Raw genomic sequence first — 5,905 nt, 5'->3', positions numbered from 1 at the left:
GCTCTGTAGGGAACTTAGCTGGATGGTCACTATTATTGTAACGTATGGCTTTCACTGGTAACCTGGTTATTAATTTTATTTGACCAAAAGAGAAAAGAATATGTGGGTGTACACCTGAGATGTTTTGGTGGGCTGTAACTGGAAGTGGTGTCCATTACTCCTGCTTAGCTTCCATTGGCCCCAACTCAGTTACCTGGCCATACCTAGCTGCAAGGGAGTATGGGAACCATAGTCTTGCTGCATGGGCAGGAAAAAGAGAACTAGATTCCTTTGGTTGCTAGCAGCCTTTGCCATAGTGATCCTGTTTTAAAGACTCATATGAAGTCAGGTTCAGAACAAGACATATGACTACCCCATGAGACAAATACTTTGCTCCCTTCACTTCAATTGTTGTTTAAATATTTGTCCAAAGTTTATTTTGAGGTAAAACTGAGATCAGTTGGAGGCAAGGAGCTGTATCTTGACCTGTGGAGTCCTGCCCAAATACTGCCTCCAGATCTTATGAAGATTCCTGGGCCCTGTCTAGGGCTGCCTCAAAGTGTACCATTTACTTAGTTTTTCTGTGAATCAGTGCCTATGAATGTATTGCAGACCAACGGCTGAGGAGGGTCCACAGGGTGCTTTGAGGAGGTACCTATATCAAGAGTCTCCTGGAAGAACCACACAGACCCAGCAAGCTCAAGCCTCAGAGAGAAGACACGTGACTCCAGGTAGGAAGGGCTAGGACTTCAGCAGCTCCAAAGGCAAGAGGTGAGGTCTCAACAGGCCAGCAAGGTTTTGAGCCAGATCTGACTTTAGATGTCTCAGCCCCTTCCTACACTGGGAAGCCAGTTGTGAGGAACCTAGTGCATGAGAGGGGATTTGGGATAAGAGTGGCCTGAACAGGGGCAGGAAATGGGAGGACTTCGTTTCCACCCTACATCTTAAGAAAGAGGGAACCTCTCTTTGTGCTTTGGAAGCACTTGTGAAAATTCATGTTACCACAGGCCACCCATGAGGCTTCTTTGCCTTACTGCAAGACACAGACAGATAATGGCACACAGAAAGGAGCTATGGATTCTGTCCTACCACTGTTGGATCTCTCCTTGGTTCTGTAAACTAGCAGCTTCATAGAATCTAGAAATAATCCCTGGGGCAGGGGGACGGGGAGAAGCAATAACAGCGATAATTCTATACTGAGTACCAGGCACCATGGTAAACATTTAACACATTGTTGTGTTGAAGCCTCACAATGACCTGTGAGACTTCTAATCCCCATCCTACTAATAAGGAAACCAAGGTTCAAGGAGGTAAGTAGTATTACAGTGTTCACACAGGTAGAAAGAGGTTGAGTCAGGACCTTCTGTCTGACCGTAAAGCCTCCATACGTAGGCTCTAAGTTCTGTGGCTCTGATGGCATTTGTCACTTATGGATGGCACAGAGGACTCCTACCTGACCAGCCTTCTTTCTTGCACCTTGCAGCCCTCTTTCTCCACAGCTGAGTCTGTCTCCTTTGTGCTGACAGTGACCTCTGAGCATCCACTGGACTCCACCTTTTTGATCCTATAGACTGTCAGCCTCCCCCATGTGCATCCCCTCCTGGTGCACTTGTCAGGCCCCAAGTGCTGCCAGAGTCTGGCAACAGCTGCAAGGAGGGCATCTCATGCAAATGTTCTTTTTCCCTTGGTCACTTCACTTCAGATGGCTCTTGAAAAGACTTGAAAAAGTGCCCACATCTCAGAACCTATGACTTCCCCTCACCTCCCCACTGGAGTGCAAAAGGTAGAGTGATCAATCCATCAATCACAGGAGTTCATTTCTAGCCTGCAATCAGGCCAGGAGTCTGGTCTGTGATTTCACCTGGCAGGCTGCCATTGTGGCCACTCAAGCAATGCAGAGGTGTGGCCTTGACCTTCACCCAGGTAAACAGCCACATGAGATAGCTGAGCTCTAGACAGGCAAGAAAGACCAGGGGTTACTCTTGACCCAGACACCACCTCCTGCTACTTGACCTCAGACAACATGTCCCGCTTCTCCAAGCCTACAATTTCCCCCTTTTTATGGGGGAGGTAGGACAAGTCTTCTGGTTCTAAAATTCTCTGGAAAAAAATAATATTTCAATCTATGAGTCCTTCAGTAGTTTCTGTGGACAGCCTTACTTGGTGAAGTCTGCGGTTTCTTGGCCTATCCTCTTCAGGGGCAGTCACCATGCCTGGTTCCCTTTTAATCCTTTTCTTCCTTTTTATCTTTTCTGGAAACAAATCCTATGGATTAGTGTAGGAAGGAAACAGTGAAGGTTCATTTTCACACTTCTTTATATTATTTCTGGTTTAGGGGTTTTGTGCACAGGCTGAGCCTTTATCAAGGTATTTTAAGCCACCTCAAACTCTCTCCAGACAGTTCTTTCTAAGCTATGAAGGACTGGGCAGAGAAGGGCCAGTGGCTACCACAGCTGTTTTCCCAGGAACCTGACTTTCCAGCTGGTTTGAACTGAGTGACAGCATAACATTTGCTTAAAAAAAAAAAAAAAAACTCAAATCTGGGTGGCCCTCCCAGAGAGTAAGGCGAAAGGCACAGAATTGAGTTCTGAGGCTAAAACCATCCAGGGAGCCAAAGAAAGTGCCCAGATCTGACTCTGTGGACTCCTTTCCATGAAGACCAAATGTGCTAGCAAACATCCCAGGGATTCAGTTTCTGCATCTATAAATCTAGCAGATTATTAGTGGGTTATCTGAAGCAGAATAGATGCTAAATTGATCTAAGTTCCCATTCAACTTTGTGATTACCCAAATACTTTGCAATTTGGGGATCTGAGAAGGTCCCCTACGTCTCTTCCCATTTTCATGGAGTGCTGGGGGCACATCAAACCCAACTCCAGTACTGTGCCTGGCACTGCACCTGGCTCTCTCTTGCCTCAGGCCTGCTCTTCCTCACGTGCCCTTTTGCCCTTGGCCAACCTATGCCAAGGGAAATGGAATTCAGCCTGTCCTCAAAACAAGAACAAAATAGCCTTGCAACAGGGATCCCAATGTCTCCAAGGCGATTAGCAGCTGTGATGGTGGGTAATTTTTAAGACTGCTTCCTCCATGCAGCCAGAAAGCTTAAAGCCAGAATTTGTGCTCAAAACCTTTGTTTACCTGGCTGGACCAACCCAAAGAGTCTCAACCTAGGAGGAATACCTCCTCTCAGCCTTCGCCAGACATCTCCCAGGGAGGGGTGTGAGGTAAAAACATGTCACACCCATTGCCCTGTGACATTCTCATCCTCCCAGCAAGGACAGCCAACCTTCTGCTGATGTCCAGAAGTCAGAACAAAGCTCCTTGTCCATGTCCTTTTTCTTCCTTACTGGTTCAGACTGTAAAAGTCATCAGGAAGCATGGTCTAGTGCCTCAAGTTCCAGACAGACGGACGGCTTGACCTCTGTCCTGGTGTCCTGGTCTGGCCTGGGCCAGACACTGCATCCCAGGACTGTTTCCCGTCTGCAAAACAACTCAGGCCTGTCACTACAGACCACACTCCCCCACACACACCTCCCTCTTCCTTGTAGCATCTGGACTTGGAACTCACCTCTCTTAGGGAAGAAGTCCTTGCAGAGCCCAAAGAAAGAGACAAGTGTGTGATGGGGATGAGGGGTAAAAATTTGGGGAGCACCTTTTCTACCCTTCTGGCTCCAAGGTAGAGGGTCTCTGCTCTGGGCTTCCCTTTGAGGGGGAAATAACCTGATGTGCTGAGTTGCCTTTGTGGGTAGCTAATGAGTATCTCTGGGGTTTTATAACACCCTCATAGAGGCTTTTCCGGAACCATCCCTTCCCTCTCCCACCCACACCCCCCCAGAGAAGCAGCAGCTGTTTCCTCTGCCCCTGACCTGGCCACTTTGTCACCACTAGGTCATTTTGCAAGCTCAGGCAAATCTACTTATCTGCTTTCAGAACTCAGCTTCCTTTTGTGTACTACTGATGGGTTCTCTTTCTACATCTGCTCTTTACACAAGACCTGACCCAACTGTGAAGGCAGACCTTGTCCCCTACAACCTGTGCTTATGTGATACAGGTTTTGGAACTCAGCAGCATGAGGTGGGGCCTTGAGGCTTGTGGGAGTATGAGCCAGGCCTCTGGTAAGGTTTTTCATCATATTCTCCACTACCTCAAGCCACCGCGACCAAGTGTATATATGTAATTTTTAAAGTTCTTTAACTAATTCTGATGTGTAGCCATGATTGAGAAAAGCCCTGCTTTATAAGGCAAAGTGAAAAAGAGAGAGGGAGAGAGGGAGGGAGAGAGAAAAGGGAAGAAGAAGGAGGAGAAGGAGAAGGAGGAGGGGGAGGGGTCAAAAGGGGGAAATTTTTCCTGTAGGAGGAATCTTGAGGTCTGTGAAAATTAACAATGTTTGAGCTGGATCTAGAAGGAAAAATGGGGTTTTGGTACTTGGACATGCCAAAAAGACTTTCCAGGAGAGGGGACATTATGACCATTGCCCCATAGGAAGGGATACGGGAGATGTAACCATTGGGAAATGGAGAAAACAGGTAAAGTAAGACTAAAAAGTTGACGTGGATGACTTGAAAATGAGAAAGAGAGAGAGAGAGAGAGATTAGTTTGAAAGAACCACTAATCTGGTGTAAAAGGAGAAGACAGAGTGTGGAAGTGCAGAGCATTCCAGAAGCTAATGCAGGGGTTTCCACTGGAAAGAGTGGCTGAGGGCCTGGGAAGTGGTGCTGAGGAGAAAAGTGGTTTAAAGTGTTTAGAGCATGGCCAGCAGGTTAGTGCACAGAATGTGGTGACCCACTGGATTTGAAAGGAAGTAGAGGCAGAATCCAAGAGGTGAGTCTAAGAGACTAAACGGTCAAGAGGGAGTAGTTCACTGAGCTGAGGAGGACTGAGTGGGGCAGCATCAGGCTAGAACTCAAACCCCAATCCTGGTCTTGAATTCCTGGAAAGAGTCCAACCTCCAACTCAGGCCAAGAATGCAAGAATAAAGACTTGGCCTTGCTCCCCTAACAGACTCTGTGTGTATCCTGAGTGGTGGGACAACAAATGGGGAAGGGTAATCTTCATGCCCCATGCAGTGCTTTGGGTCTATGTCCCACCCAACCACAGGAGCAGGGGATGCAACTGGGGAGGCAGAAAGTGCTGTCTTCAGGTCCAATCAGGGAGGGAGCTGAATCAAGCAATTAGGTCACCACTTTGCTTCCAGCCTTGCCTCTCCTTGCCTTCACACTTACAGCACTCACAGAGCCTCAAATAGTGGTTCTCCTTCCTGGCTGCACATTGGAACCATCCAAGGAGCATTAAAAGGGCCTTGTCCAGCCGCACCCATGCCAATTACAACAGAACATCTGGGTGGGACCCAGGCAAGCTCCCCAAGGGACTCCAAAGTGCAATGCGGCTGGAGATCGCACCCTGTAGGGTGTGTATAAGTGGCCCTCAAATAGCACATTATGAAAATGACATTTCCTCCCCAAGAAAATGGTTTGAATGTATCTCACTCTGCCCCACCCTGCCCCACCCCAGCCCTCTTCCCACACAAATGAGTGGGTCAAGGGATGGGCCTGGCCTTTCTGACCCATAGCCTGTTGTGCCGTTGGGGTAGGGCCTGTTTCCCACAGCTGTGGTTTGTGGAGCTGGAGGCCATGTCTCCTGGAAGGGAGAGGCTTGAATGCCCCAAGTTCAGGCAGGACTTCATTCCAGGAGTCTGGACCAAAAGGGGAAGAGGGGGTGGATGGTGTGTGGGGAGGAATGAGGCATGGTGCAAAGCCATAACCAAGTGGGTGGTTTTGAAGACCCAAGAAACCTGGAGGGAGGAGCAAGGCATGTGGGTGATGCAAAGTGTTCTACATGCGTTTTGGCAACACCAGGCAACTCTGCACAGCCAGCAGTTCTCCAGACATTTGTGAGTGTGGAGAAGCCAGGAGAAGGCAGAGTGTGA

General features: G+C 48.3%; 1 long non-coding RNA gene across 1 annotated transcript; it reads right to left on the bottom strand.

Moving 5' to 3' along the window:
- Positions 1-1,139: 1,139 nt before the first annotated feature.
- LOC141423070 (uncharacterized) lies at positions 1,140-3,740 on the bottom strand. Its single transcript, XR_012447727.1, has 3 exons — positions 3,548-3,740; positions 3,266-3,459; positions 1,140-2,231 (listed from the first exon to the last, which is right to left on the bottom strand). It is a non-coding gene; the product is annotated as an uncharacterized lncRNA (long non-coding RNA).
- Positions 3,741-5,905: the final 2,165 nt, after the last annotated feature.

The sequence above is a fragment of the Castor canadensis genome, chromosome 5, assembly GCF_047511655.1.
Source record: "Castor canadensis chromosome 5, mCasCan1.hap1v2, whole genome shotgun sequence".
Classification (NCBI taxonomy): domain Eukaryota; kingdom Metazoa; phylum Chordata; class Mammalia; order Rodentia; family Castoridae; genus Castor; species Castor canadensis.
This window is presented reverse-complemented; position numbering and strand designations above follow the sequence as displayed.